Source organism: Neopsephotus bourkii, unplaced genomic scaffold (genome assembly GCF_033783945.1).
Source record: "Neopsephotus bourkii isolate Nb327-2 ecotype Australia unplaced genomic scaffold, CSIRO-AGI_Nbou_v1 NB_1663, whole genome shotgun sequence".
Taxonomy (NCBI): Eukaryota; Metazoa; Chordata; class Aves; order Psittaciformes; family Psittacidae; genus Neopsephotus; species Neopsephotus bourkii.
The window spans coordinates 7,794,763-7,810,419 of record NW_026902137.1 but is presented as its reverse complement, the minus strand read 5'-3'; the positions used below and the strand labels follow the sequence as shown (position 1 = coordinate 7,810,419).

The following is a 15,657-nucleotide window of genomic DNA, read 5'->3' as shown; positions in this document are numbered from 1 at the left end:
AAGAGATCACAACATACCGAAAGTGAGCATGCACAGGAGCAACTGAAATTACTGACTGAAAACACAGAGAATTCTCCTGTTCTGGAATTCAGACACCTGGACACCTACCATAGCAACCACACACCAGCAGTGTGAGTTATTTAGGTACTATGATAAACCAAGCCTTAAGTAGGAAAAACTTCATGTCTCATTTCCGCAAAAACTAGGATACAGTTGAAACTGCATTATCACACAGGGTGCTGCCATTCAGTGCATGCCCTCCCTGTTCATAAAAACGCTGCAGAGCATAATCAAAGCCACCAGTATCAGAGCAGACGCTGTCCTCCCCCGGCCCCCCCTCCCGGCCCCCACCTTTCGGCCTGCTCAGGCTGCCTGTTACACAAAAATCTGACTTCCGTGTTAGCCGCTGCAGCTGCAGTTTCCTGTCTGTTAACCCTGTAGGACTTGGTTCTTTTTAAGATACAGTACAGGCCCTGAAAAAGACGTACATTTGTCTGTGTGGCAAGTTATCCGTCTGCTCTCACCAAAATATCGATACAGCTTCTTGGATGTTTTTGCTTTACCTTTTATAGTAAAATTCTGCAATTGAAACAAAATGAGAAAGAGGCATGTAAGTAACAAGTTTGATCTTGGGCCAGTTCCCAAGCATTTGATTCAAAACTGTGATTCAGCTCTCTTCCCTAATGCAGTGAAAGTGGGAGGATTTACTGCAGGAAGCCTTAACTCTAGATGAAGATTTTAAAGGTCAAATATTTAGAAAGGCCTGTACATTTTTGTTCAAAATTTTAGGTATTAGGTAGCTCAGCATTATCATTCTGTAACCACTAACAAATTACAGTGGAAACCATAGACAAAAAGGTGATTCTGAAGCATATTCATGTTATCAAAAGATTATTTATTATTAAAACAAAAAGGAAAAAAGAAAACCAAATGGAGTTGCAGAAGGGGAGGTTTAATACTGAAATAACAAATATTAGATAATACACTAACCAAAGCAAAATAAACATTCTTCCAATACAGCATGCAAGAGTAGGATTGTGCAAAACCAATTTAGAAACCCCCCTTCCATAAATGAAGGACAGTTGCAAACACAATATGCACTTCATTCCACCTCTGCCCAAGTGCTAATGATCCCAGAAACCACCATCACAAATAAAACTAATACCCCCCCTTAGTTCCAGCCAGCACCTTTCATGATACTACTTTACCACACGAACGTCTTCGCTTGAGAGCTGACATGAGTCATAACTATGCAGCTCTCGGTAAAATTAATAATCCTAGTCTGCACTGTCCCACACTGCAACTAGATTATTTCTTGAGATATCATTGTCCCAGGAAAACTGCCAAACCACCCTATCACTGTGCTTACATTTTTTGTGTTCTTGCGATTTAGGCTGCAACAGCAGATTACCAGCCCAGAATATAAATTCTGATCTCATAAGTAATTCTGGAGTCCCTGCTGGAAGCATTTTCCCTTTTTAGCTTTGGCAACGTTTTTCAGGGCAGGGAGCAGGAAGGCTCGTGGATTACACTGGCAGTTTGTTCTGTTTTAGGAATGCAGCAGAAACTGGAGAGAGTGCTGCTATAAAGGGAATCATACAGCCCACTACAGCAGCAAGAACACACTGGAAATGCATGACATTCAAGTGCATACTTGCATCAGTTTTAACTGTTCAAACCATTCAAGGCAGGTTTCTCTTTAATTGCATACCTAAAGGCCTATGTCACTCAGGGATAACACCCCCCCAGCACACAAACATCCAAAGTTCGAGTCCCCCATGCAGTAAATTCGAGGACTCTCAGATGTTCACGCGTGTGCTCATTGTTTAACTTATCTACTCTAATATTATTCTACCTAAAAAACCAAAAAAATATAAAAAAATCCTAATCCCTATGAAGTACAGCAAGGGAGCAAAACTAATTACACTGGATTTGTCAATGCTTTGTGCTAACCCAGATCCAGCTCTGGGAATGCAGTAATGCTGATGGTGACTGGGAACACTGCCAAGCTGACACACTTGGACCATCAGAGAGAATCAGCATGCAGCAGATAGATAGAAGCAGAAGCAGACTCAGAAAAGGCCTAAGGTTCCGTCCTCTTCAAGGAAATGGTGGCATAAATGTAAAAGAAGAAACTACAAACCTTCTAGTCGTTACCAAGAACAAAAACCCAAAAAGCATATCAAACAGAATACAGCATTTATATTCAGCCACCAGGCTACTCTGCTGGAATAGACAAAAGAATTCTGTCAGGATTCAGTAAGGAAAACTTGACTTATCTTTGTTTTCTTGTCCATACACATATTTTACGACAGGAGGGACAAGTCTGGTATAATGACATACAGGTACATCTGGAAAATTTAGAAGGTTTTGTCTGCTAAAGTCACAATGGTTGTATGTCCTACTGCAGCTTGGCCAACTCTTACACAGGAGTGGTGAATTTTTTGGAGGGGGAAGGGAAAGAAAGGTAAAGAAAACAAAAGCAAGAGGCAGGGAAGTTAAATGCTTTGTTAAAGTAGAAGAGAGGGCGGAGAGATTAGATTAGCTTGTATTTGTCCTTTTCGATGCTTTGGAGATGTTAAGGGAAAGCAGGGCTGTGAGGCAAGAAAAAAAAAAAGGCTAAACAGAGAAACCAAAGGAAAGACGGAAAGCACGAATTCAGTCAGAAGGAAATTAAAAGACAATACTGCTAGAAGTGCAACCTACTATATTTAGACTTCTTTGCAAAAATCTCTACCTGCTGTGCAGAATCTCCATAAAGCACACACATCAAGCACCACAGTGTTATAAGGGACTAGACTATTTAATATATACTGAAAGCCTCAAAATTAAACAGAAACCCATGAGGAAGATTTTGTGTGACAGAAACAGGGGGCTTGATATGTACCCCTATATAGGGAGTGAATCATCATTGGCAAAGAGGGAACAGTAGGTGACGGACAAAAGATGGAGGTTTAAAAATAACATTTTGAAGTGATACATGAAATGAAAGGGGAAATGTAATCTTTTCAAAGGATAATACTGAATTTAAAAGAGAAAAAAACCACAGGGGAAAGAAGTTGCATTATGGTCATGTAACTTGGTCCTTGATTTCCAAGTCATTGACTGACAACCCTAATTTCTAGAATAAGAACATGAAACACTATAATTCAACACTTTTCCCTTCAAGAATTTTTCCACCTTTTCCCTTTATCCTATGTCTGCCAAAGTATCAGTAACCACTTAGAGAACAGAAGATAAGGCTGCCATCTGATAGGGAATCCAGAAATAAAGGTCTATAAAGGCAGTTCTAGAATTTTTAAATGTAGAACGGATGCTAAAATCAGTGACCTAATAAGGTTGGTCATTTTGTAAATTTAGCAGAAACTACAGGAAAGTGTGTTTATGCCAAGTAGGTACCTGATTTGCCCAGACGTTCAAAAGGCTTTGTGGCCAGATGAACAACATCTTCAAATACTTCTGGTTTACGTTACTTGTTCTGGATCACAATGGTCACTGTCTACAGGTAAAAAGCTGATATTGTTTGTAATATACACTGGATATCTGGTGCATTAAGAAAGTTTCTCTACAGCTATTTTTAGTATTCTATGCAACTACCTCATGTACATTTCCTTCTAAAGGAAATCTCCATTCATGTCCAATCATCTGCCAAAAATACCTGGGGAGGGAGAAAAAAAAAAAGGCCACCTTGAGCCCTTTGCTTTAGCAGCTGTAGCTTTTTAAGAGGTGCTACAGCCTATGTTATCTTAGGGCATATGCCTCATATATTTCATGCCTATCACCTCCAGTTTGAACCAGTTTCTCCACAGTTTAACACAGCTGGGCTGTTGGATATCCTGTATAAAATAGGACTTTCATTACTATATATTTAAATTATATGTTCTATATTAAAAACCTAACATATAATTTATTTCATATTTCATATGCAGCCAAATACATTCTCAGTTACCCAGAAAGCAGATGTGAAGCATATGCAGATATACTGCATGTCAGACCTAAACCATACCCCACTGTGCAGCTGAACTGCACCTGTGCAGCAAGTGAACTTATCCTGCCTGCTGTGCGATAACACGGCAATGGGTCCAACTCGCTGCACGTGCAAGGTCCATGGCCATGGGAATGTCTATACCTTGCATGAGAACAAGGTCCAAAGTACTGAAAGAAGTTTGTTTGACCAAGGGATTCTAATGCCCAGGTGTGAGACATCCTGCCTGTAGCACTTACTTGGACGTGAAGGTCCTTCCCAAGAAGAAAGTCACTACTGTTAAGGGAAAAATTATTCAGGACAAGGTCTAGGAAGCACTAAAAGCTAATCTTACTACTGCAGTTTCTCTTCTGATTTGTCACTTTCAGGAATCACTTGGTTAACAGTACTGTGATAAGTGACTTTTTGGCTGGTTTGGGTTCTTTTTCAAAAAAAAGCTGATTATCTCACAGAAGATTCCACCTGCTGAAACTCACATGAAACATGTGAAGTGATGGAATTACAAACATGATGCTATTACAATGGTTTTTCCTCTCCTAGGCTTATGTCTTATCACAACCCACTGCAGATTTAGGCTATGTCACTTTCACTTTTGATCTCTTTCCTGCCCCTTCACACACTATATATACAGTTTCGCTTTAGCTTTAAGGCTCTGCATATTCACAGCTTTCTCTTCCCTATCTGCTATTCCGATTGCTATATTCATCTGATTTTTGTGGTTTGCCTCTCACCAGCATTAAGTCCTTCTTTCTTTTTTCACCACAAACGTGCAGTACAATCACATTCACAAAGGCATAACTCATGGTTTTACCAAGGTTGGGTTGGTGGTTTTTTTCACATTTTTTTAAATCAGACACACCATCTTAAGCATCTCACCACTCCTTCCAGCCACAGCACCCAGCTCAGTTCCACTTCTAGCACAACTCTCTGAATGGTTACACAGAGAAGGGGATCAGTGAATCAGGTATTTACTGGGTTAACTTTAACCCAGGAAAGGCAACAATTCACAGTAGTTCATGACACTGCTGCAATAGCAATGGCAGTGGCATGACTGAGAGAGCAGGAATGAGCAGCTTGAGATAACTTAAGCACTAACAGTAAAAGAAATTCTTGTGAAACTATGTGACCAAGCACTACATCCATGTTTTCACCAGATTTGTGTTATTAACTATGTTTTCTTAAAGTAGAAATTACACTGTAGATCCTTCCTTGCCTCTTCAACCTTATGTAAGGGCAGGAAGAAAGCAAGCCTTTGAAATATAATCGCGTCTCTGAAAAGAAACAACATGTTTCCCAGCTGTGGCCTTGTCTGCTGAAACCAGGTGAAAGACTTGCCCATAATTAACTGACATCTGCATAAACTGTTGAATTCATTTTAGCACCTTTACAGATTATTATTTTTCATGCACTGTGGGACTTACAGACTATGTTTACTAAACCCTCCTTATCAGGTGACAGAGAAGAGGACACTCCTGAGCTAATGACACTGCCAAGTTGTTTCCACAAGGGAAGCTTACTGTGAAGAAATCAATACCCACATCAAAAAACATAATACTGAAAGGGCAGAACAAATCCTGTTGTATTCACTGTACTTGTCAGTAACATAATAAAGTCCAAGTGTGTGTTAATTAGATACACAAATAAGTCAACTCTATGACTGGTCTCCAAGCTTTTTTATTAAATGAACTTCATTACTTTTTTTTAAAGCCACCATATTCCCATGTGGCATTAGAGTGGACCAATGTCAGAGGGTAGGGGATTCAAAGTGAAGTTGTGTGCAACACCTCAACTACATCAGGAGCAACACAACAAAAGTATAGGGAATATAATTTTTTTTTTGTGTTGAAGATACTACAGACCCCCAAAAAACCTCCTGTACAAATGTCAATTTATCCTTTTACAAAGCATTACTCTGCCTAATCTGTTTTGCTTAATCCTGGTTTCTAAAGATATGTTGGAATATACCATTCCAGGTACTACAATGCATATCGAAAACCAGTTGTGATGTTACTCTGCACTTCAGAGTGTCATTAGTAATTCAGGAAATACCAAGGAAGAGGAAAACTAATCTTGCAAATATTTCTTAGGCAGCTATACAAAACATCCATTCCCAGGCAGAAGATAAAGTTTGTACTGCAACCCCTGGTTTACTGTCTTTCTCTTGATCTCTCAGCTGTATTTTTCTTAAAATCATTCAGATTCCAGTCCTGCACATTTTCAATTCCTTCTGTGCATTCAGATAACTGCTTATTATAGAATCATAGAATAGTTAGGGTTGGAAAGGACCTTAAGATCATCCAGTTCCAAGCTTCTGCCATGGGCAGGGACACCTCTCACTAAACCATGCCACCCAAGGCTCTGTCCAACCTGGCCTTGAACCACCAGGGATGGAGCATTCACAGCTTCCTTAGGCAACCCATTCCAGTGCCTCACCACCCTCACAGTAAAGAATTTCTTCCATATATCCAATCTAAACTTCCCCTGTTTAAGTTTGAACCCGTTACCTTTTGTCCTACCACTACAGTCCCTAATGAAGAGTTCCTCCTCAGCATCCTTATAGGCTCCCTTCAGATACTAGAAGGCTGCTATGAGGTCTCCACGCAGCCTTCTCTTCTCCAGGCTGAACAGCCCCAACTTTCTCAGCCTATCTTCATACGGGAGGTGCTCCAGTCCCCTGATCATCCTTGTGGCCTCCTCTGGACTTGTTCCAACAGTTCCATGTCCTTTTTATGTTGAGGACACCAGAACTGCACACAATACTCCAAGTGAGGTCTCACGAGAGCAGAGTAGAGGGGCAGGATCACCTCCCTGAACCTGCTGGTCACGCTCCTTTTGATGCAGCCCAGGATACAGTTGGCTTTTTGTGCTGCAAGCGCACACTGCTGGCTCATGTTCATTTTCTCATCCACCACCACCCCCAAGTCCTTCTCCGCAGGGCTGCTCTGAATCTCTTCTCTGCCCAGCCTGTAGCTGTGTCTGGGATTGCTCCGACCCAGGTGTAGGACATTGCACTTGGCATGGTTAAACTTCATGAGGTTGGCATCAGCCCACCTCACAAGCATGTCAAGGTCCCTGTGGATGGCATTCTTTCCCTCCAGCGTATCAACCAAACCACACAGCTTGGTGTCATCGGCAACCTTGCTGAGGGCGCACTCAATCCCACTGCCCATGTCAGCGACAAAGATGTTGAACAAGACGGGCCCAACCACCGATCCCTGGGGGACACCACTCGTTACTTTCGTTATTCTTGCAAGGGGTGAGAATGGGCAAAACAATCAAGCGTGGACAGTAGCACTGTGCAAACATTTCAACACAGCAGAAAAATATGATTCAGAGAGGAAAAAAAAAAGAAAAAAAAAATCTGGTTGTTATAATTCTGTTTTACAGGGCATTTTTCTTTGGTTGTATATAATGGCAGAAAAATACTTAAAAAAGGAAAAACTATGCTAACTTTAGGCTGCAGATCAAAATAATTTTCATGACTTAAATAAAGCTTGTAAAGCTGACATAGAGATAAGCACTGATGTAGAAAGACAAGGAATATACTTTCTAAACTGTGATTTTACCAGACCAGGGACACTGTCAGCACATATGTTTCAAGTTCAGCTCCCAAATAAGTCCTTAGAATTTAAACATGATGGTTAAGTTTTATATAAGACTTCACTGCTACTGAAAGGGGTACTATTATTACCAATCCCATTCCCAGCCACGTATTCCCATTCCTTCCATTATTTGTAGAACCCTGCAGTGAGCCCGTTCAGTTTGCTTAATCAGCAGAAAAGTAGATGCAATGGTGGGGTTAGACTCTGCAGCCACAAGCAGTGGAGGGAAGGAGGGAGATTACCCCTTTCAACAGTGAGGGGCAGTTCGATCTGTTCTAATTGTATGTATGTCCCCATTTTCCCAAAGTCACCACTACAAAAAGAAAACTACATACAAATATTGACCAGTTCTCTGGACTTCCTGTGTTTTAACTTCAAAGTGCTTCTCACTGATCTACAATGTTTTGACTAAGATTAGTTCCTTGCATTCCTGTGAGCAAAATGAACCTTTTAGCACTTGGCCTGTTCTTTTTTTCCTCTCTGAGAGTTTACATTAAAGCCAAAACAAAACCGTAAGCTGCAAACCCCACAATATATTTGCAGGAAACACTTGTGTTTATGTATGTATTTGTTTAGGAAAACTTAGCATAGAGTACCACCAGCATTTCAAATTGCACCCAAAACCTGATACTGATGTTTTTCTGAACAAATACTATGCCTTCTTTTTAAGGGGTGAGCTGCATGGCTGTACAGGGCAGAAAGTGCAGGTATCTGAATAATGTAAAATATATTAAAAAAAGTGATCGTATGCAACTAATGCATAATAATTACAAATTCTCTTTAATATCGCTTCTATTTGCAAAGATTTGTAAAGCAAATGCTGTAAGAGGCAATTTCTTTGAAAGGTAAGGTTGTCATTCCTCCTTGTCCTTAGTTGCTCGGTTTCTTGTCTAATTAAAAAAGTCATCTACATACATGTTTATATGATTTTGTTCTTAGTGGTAAAATAATGAAAGTTTATGTAATTGGCCTACATTTAAATATTTCTATTTTGTATAGTTTCTACAAGCACTTGAAATCAATTTAAATTATTTAAAGGAAGAACATGTTCTAGTGTGGAACAACCAGGCTTGTCCTGTAACAAATTTCAAACCCATAAGCTGTTCTGTATTTATTGTCAAAGGGTGTCAAAGTTTCCAAGATTGGAGCCCTGGACTAAACAGCTTTGTAGCTTTGTATACAGTATCTGAACTGTTCTTCACCTACTTTTGCATGTAACCTAATCAAATGGGATCCTGATCTTGATTCAAATGTTTCTAGAGGATAGATATTGAAAAATTAACTTCTTTATACTTACCTAATAAGGATGTTTCCCCCAGACATTTAGTAAAGAATTAAAATATTATGTATTTCTACTCATTCAGACACGTTCCAATAAAATACCCTTATTACATCAAATCACCAAAAGCTGTTTTCCTTACTTTTTTTTGTGTGTGGAAAGGAATGGTAGTAATTTCACAGATCTGGCAGGTTCCCCTGCCCCGTCCCCAGTCCGCTAACTTTGGTAGAAGTGTGGCATCCCCTAGCGTTCATTTGTAGGTTATGACACTGGGAAAAAAATGCCGGCAAATAATCATCCACCTCTAGCAAATGCTATTCAGAACAGTTTTCAATATAGGATTCAATACTCATTTTCACATCAAGATTTTAGCAAAGACACTTCAATTATTTGCCTGAGAACCATTAAAAAAGCCTGAAGGTGAAGTTTTCCTCAAGGGACACAGCTATCTCTCTCTCATAGTACCATGTAGAGGAGCAATCAGAGTGTGTTTAAACTGGTTAGTGTCAACACCAAGACTATGGATGAGCCATCCTATATACTGACCTGCGTGGCTCTTGTATCAGCAGTCACCCTTCTGGGCCTCTAACAGAACCCTACCCGGTAGTGTTTGATGCTTTCTTAGTGAGGCAATCATGGAACAATCTGTCCTACACTTCAATGGAAAATAAGAGCTCTCATACCTCTCATTACGCTACAGCATTACCTTCCTCTAGCCACATCAAATGCCTCAAGTGTAAATGCAATTAAAGGAAGACAAACAGGCAAATGTGAAGTGTTTGGAATCTTTCCTAAGTCTCAGTCCAGACATGTTTTTGCTGTGTAATTTACAGTTAAATGTCTAGTATTATGTAAACAAATCTAAGTAAGCATGGATAAAAGGACAAAGGCTAGAAGCAAAATGGTTCTTGTATGGTAACAGCAGCAGAGAAAAAAAGAAGGCAACTGGAACTCCTCTATAGAATGCATGCGGCAACCACGACCAGAAGACACACACATAACCCAATAAACACACATTCAAAAAAGCTCAACACACCCCAGACACCACTTTCTGGAGAAAAGGAAGGCATATGGGCCTTCAAAACACACCTCTAATTTCATCACAAATTATGACCAGATACATCTTACAAACAGATTCCTTCATCAATGCCTCATTAATCTCACTAGTAAAATAGTTCTATGTGGTTACCATGTAACAGGAAAGAATAATATTTTTCAGAACACACTAATCTTACGAACTAAAAGGAAGAAACCTTATGAACAGACTAATCTTACAAATCTGTAAGCAAAGGAAGAACGAAAGATAAAGCAGATGCAGAGCATTTCTCTGTGACTAAAACCATTATAAAACTCCTTACAAAATTCTAACATACATACATACATACAGTGGAAGCCATGATGAACACATCTTGTACCACACTCCACTGATTAATACATTTTAAATGTACAGACACCTAAATCACAGAAGCATAAAGTCACATAGCACTACATAGATTAATTTCTCCTTTAACAATCCTAAGTGTACAGCTTACATTATTCCAGCCACTGAAATACAGACTACACCTTTCACTGTTTGTATATACACATGATCAGGAAACATTTCTCAACATTAATATCTCACTGGCTGTTTAGCAGAGAAAGGTTTTAGCTGGGAGAAACTAATTTGATAACAGATTTGGGGGAAAAAAAAAAAGAAAAAAGGAATAGAAGAGAAATAAGGCTAAGTTTAAACTGTTCAGTCTTGCTTTCTCATATTGTTACAGTGGCAAGAGATCTGATCTGGACAGAAAAGTGAAAAACAGGCTCTTCAGTTTTTTTTCCATATTTCCTTTTGTGGGTTTAGGTTATAAAATTTATATTCACAAGACCACTAATTCTCTATAGTTTCTACTTACTAATTCTCAATTTTTCTTTAATGCTTAATTGGTGTAACAATTGCACAGAAGAGAGATGATATTATTTATGGAGAATAAGAACAGCTGCTTCTACAGAACATATTATTGGTCAACAGCTGTGATGAATATTCCCTGTTATAAGATAAAAGTTAATAGGGGGAAAAAAATCCTGAGAAGGGTATCAGGGTTTCTGTGTATCTGCACTTAGCTATTATTATCTGCACAGCCCAGGCCTGACTGACAAATTGCATGTGCATCAACCTCATGGTTTGCAATATTCCCACATAAACTTTCAATTTGTAATATGAATATAGTCAGGATATAAATCCAGGATAAAATAAAATTCCCTTTTAAAGTTTGGTGGTTTATTGCATTTTTAGGAGTGAAAAAGGTCAACAATGGATTAAATCTTTTTTAAATTGTTTTATCCCATTTTAGAAGACTTGCTGCTAGGTCATTCCACAGCCAAGCAATACCAGAGTAATACATTGACACACAACTAAGGAGACACTAGCTCAGGAAATTTTCAAGAAATCGTAATACAGAATCATAGAACAGTTTGAGTTGGAAAGGACCTTAAGTTCATCTAGTTCCAACCCCCCTGCCATGGGCAGGGATGTCTCACACTAGACTTAGGTAGAACAATCCATATGGTTTATCCACCCAGATAAAGAAACATAAGATTAGAAAAAAAAAAAAAAAGAAGAAGTTTATTTTCAGTTTCAATCTTTTCTAGTCATTAGTTTTTTCCTTGACAGGCTGCTTAACATATTAATGCATGAACGAAATATTAGTCTTTGCATTGGAGGGTTATCCATTTAAATGTCACATTAATAGCTTATTACATAAAACCTTACGGTGACATCTAGGCCCTGTTATCTCCAGTGAGTCCAGAGTTTCACCCAGGACGTTCATCTGTTTTTTCAATGCGTGGAAATTATCGTCTTTTAAGGACAATAAAATATCTCACAAGCAAATTAAAAATTACTAATCTACCTAAGCCCTTCTTGTGTCTGTTAAGTTGTGAACAGTAACGGTTAACAGAAATGTTTACAGAAATATTGAAAGGAACTGGAAGAGTTTTTCCAACTGTCTAATACTTTATTTCTCATTAGTCTGTTTTTGTGTATTACTGTTACTAATTTGCAACTAAAAATACTTTGGTTTTTTTTCCATGCAAAACACTTTGTACGAGCAATACTCTGCCCATTTAATAAATGGTAAAAACATGAAAAGGAGAATAAATTGTCTTCCCTCCCTGCATGTGACAAGGTGAATTCAGTGTTATGGCCTTAGTGATCAGCTTGGAATATAACAGAAGGAAACACTGGGTTGGAGAAAAGGATGTGCATTCTCTCTTCCTTTTGAGTGCAAACATCTGAAAGCCTCTGGAGATGGCTCGCTATTTCTTCAGCTGGTTTCATTTTTCATTATCCCTTGGTGAATTGTAAGGTGTAAGACAAGACCTTAAAACCCAAGTCTTTTCACTCCTTAGTTTAACTATATGCTTACTACCTTCAAGCCAACATAAAAACAAACAAAATAAAAGAACGTAGGCAATATCAGGTATTAGAATTTGACAGGCTTGAGAGGGATCTGGGACAGAACTTCAGCTTCCAGGCCCATTCTGTAACAAGCAATTTATGTTGCTTCTGTGTAGTGCTATTATCCCTGAAGCATACAGGCATGCACTCTGCAGCCACAAAAATAATACTGCACCAAGATGGGACGAGGGCTTCTTTGGAAATAAAGCTAATAGGGAGTTCAGCACTCTAAATCGTCCTGGGAACCCTATCAGCTTGGCTGTGAGTTGTAACAACATAACTTCACAAACCAGGTTGAGTGGTACTTGTTTGTGACACACATATATTTTGCTGCCAGAGTTTCAATTTAACTCTTAATACAAAGTAGCATGTTTGTATTGTTTTTTTCATTGTAAAAGCACCACATGCTTTCAGTCTTAAGTCTGGAAAAAGTAAACAGAGGTGACTAGTAACGAATGGTCATGACTCCTTGTTATAATTGATTTCTAAAGGCCTGACTGAACATCATTGCTGGATTAGTATCCTTTTTTTTTTTTTTTTTTTTTTTGGTGTAGATCATATTGCATTGGAGTTTTTCAAAGACTGGATAAAGTCATGGGCAACCTAGTCTAACCTCGTAAGTGGATCATGATTTGAGTAGAAGGTTGGCCTAGAGACTTCCTAAGGCCCCTTTCAGCCTGAACATTTCTGTGATCTGCAAAACAGCATATATTTTTGTTTGCCTACCAATACAATCTTAAAGTTCAGGTAAAGTAAGCCTGGAACATTCATGGGTTTTTCTAGTTAGGAAGTGAAATAATAGTTCTAACCTGTGCTTTCATTCTTATTTATGTTTTGGTGGCACTTTTGATTATTCAGCAAGAATGTAATACAATAAATAGTTCATTTTATCTGCGGGGGAAACATGTAGAGGAAAAAAAGCTATTCATGAATTAATACCAGTTATTGGATCATTGTGCAGTCTCCATATATCATATCAGTAATATTCCAGACTCTCAACCTGCTCTGTGTCCAGGTGTATACATTGCATTTGAAGATATTATGCTCATTTTTCCACTATTAGTCAGATGTTAAAAATTGGGAAAACAAGTAAAAAGTGCAATTCTTTGTTTGTTTTACTGCTATATCATTAACCCATCAGGGAGGAAAAGGAAATTATTATTATGAGGGTAGACACATACCAATGATGACAAATACTTTTACAAAATAAAAATGCAAATGTGAAATGTTTTATGGAAAAGTTTTAAGAGGGTATTTTAGTTTAAATTTTCCCTAAAACAGTTTTGTTTGAAATTAAATCTGCTCCAAACATGGCTAAAAATGTAAGAGCCTGAAAAGAGGTCACTAATTTATTATCATAATCCAAGCTGTGGAAAAAGCACATATTACTATGACAATCTGACATTAAATATATTAAATACAGTCTTGCAAACTAGACTGCAATCACTTCATCACCTAATAGACACCCTTCAAAACAAAAAAGCGATAGCAGATTTTCAGCCTGAAAGGAAGAACCAGTCTCAGAATGAAAGGAAAGGTTTCATAAAACCATATGGATACAGGGGCTTGTATTCAATGTATGATCTCTTCAGAATGGACTGCTGGTTTAACGTATGCAGCAGATGTTCCACCTGCTCTGTAAGTAGAATATTTATTCGCTTAATAGATTCTAAATAAAAATTGCAATCAGTCCCCACAGAAATTGCACACATTATGCACAACATAACAGCCAGTAATTGCTTACCAGATGCAGACATTGAACTGGATTTCTACTTTTGTTTTTTATAGAGCAGCAAGACAGCTTTTCACTCTTTACATACTACCTAAAATATAGTACCTGATCCTTTCCTGCCTTTCTTAAGGCTCTACAGTTATCATTCAATTACATAGTATAGTAAAATTATTTCAACTGCTGTTTAATTGTGAATGGTTTTTGATATTAATTATATGACACAGGTAAAAATCCACACTTGCTTTACCTCCCTGTCCCAATTATATGACTTACCCTGCACACTCTTAACACAGTTTTCTTTTTCTCAGAGATAGTAATGTATCAAGAAATAGGCAGATGGTTCTCAAACTGCAGCACAGAAGCTTCAGAATTCAGTATTGTATAGTTGATGCTACAAACATTATTCCCTTTCTGCACAGTTCCATTTTTGTAATAATGGGAACACATTTACACAAAGACTAAGTCCCAAGTTTTAGTTCTTACAAAATAGAAGCCGATAAGTAGTGGTTTATGAAGAGGGAAGAGAAGCAAGAAATACCATACAGAAACATATCAATCAGTCATCTACAGTCCCATCTGCAAAAATGACTAGACCATATACTTTAAAGGAAAGGCCAAAACTATTTCTTCGTATGAAAAATTATAGTGTGACAAAAAAACTCTATTCTTAGCTCATTTTTTAATTCTTTTATTCCCAAAATGGGTAATGCTTAATAGGCTCTTTTAGTTTTAATCTCTAATAATCTCTTTCTCTCTCTCTGTACATATATAGTTTACACTGTGTTTTGCTTCATATCTGTCATTATCCTTCTTAAATTAAGGTAGAACCCTTTACGCTCCATAAACTAGAACCCAATGAGCTTTAGGAAGATTCTGAACAGGCAAAACGCTTAGCTATTCACCCCAGTCTGACTTCAGTGATTTACACAGGTCCCCCGTCTCTTCTGTTTTCCCATCTTATCTTTCCAAAGTTATTTCTCCTCCCTCATCTCAAACTCCCAGAAGAACACTGTGAATGTGTTTTGATACTACTGTATGGCTTACAGGGTACCATTGTTTCCCACAGTGAATCTGTCTAGTTTGCTTAATCCTAAATTCAATTAGATAGTCTCTATGCTGTCTTGTGTTTAATCAGTGCCCAATAAAATTTAAAAAAGTGAATAAATAAAAAATCCCAATCTTGGATAGTCTTTTAACACACAAAAGAAATCATATAGCCAATTTGAATGTATTTGCCTTATGATTTGTAAACTGGGTTTACTTACCCCATGACAATAACTGGATCCTTTTTCTTCTCTGGATCTACTCAAATTATCAAGTAGGTCTTCTTGTTTAATTGAAGTATAAAATAAAGGACCATTCTTAGCTACTTCCGTGTGGTCAAGCAGATCTCCAATTGATTTCTACAATTCTGTAAAAGACATTAATTTCATTTTGCTTTCTATATAGAAGAACAGCAAATCAGTAAAACTTAATAGCAGAGTAACTATAAAAGCAGTTATATAAAAAAAATAACCACAGTTATTTTCAACCTAGGTGGCTGGTGGGACATAACTTTCTAATTTTCTGTTTAATTCCTTGACTAAATAAATAAAATGACAATAGAAAAGTGAAAATCTT

The 15,657-nt window shown here is 38.0% G+C and overlaps 1 long non-coding RNA gene across 1 annotated transcript; it reads left to right on the top strand.

Moving 5' to 3' along the window:
- Positions 1 to 5: 5 nt before the first annotated feature.
- LOC133224121 (uncharacterized) lies at positions 6 to 5,827 on the top strand. Its single transcript, XR_009728769.1, has 3 exons — positions 6 to 129; positions 3,413 to 3,505; positions 3,930 to 5,827. It is a non-coding gene; the product is annotated as an uncharacterized LOC133224121 (long non-coding RNA).
- Positions 5,828 to 15,657: the final 9,830 nt, after the last annotated feature.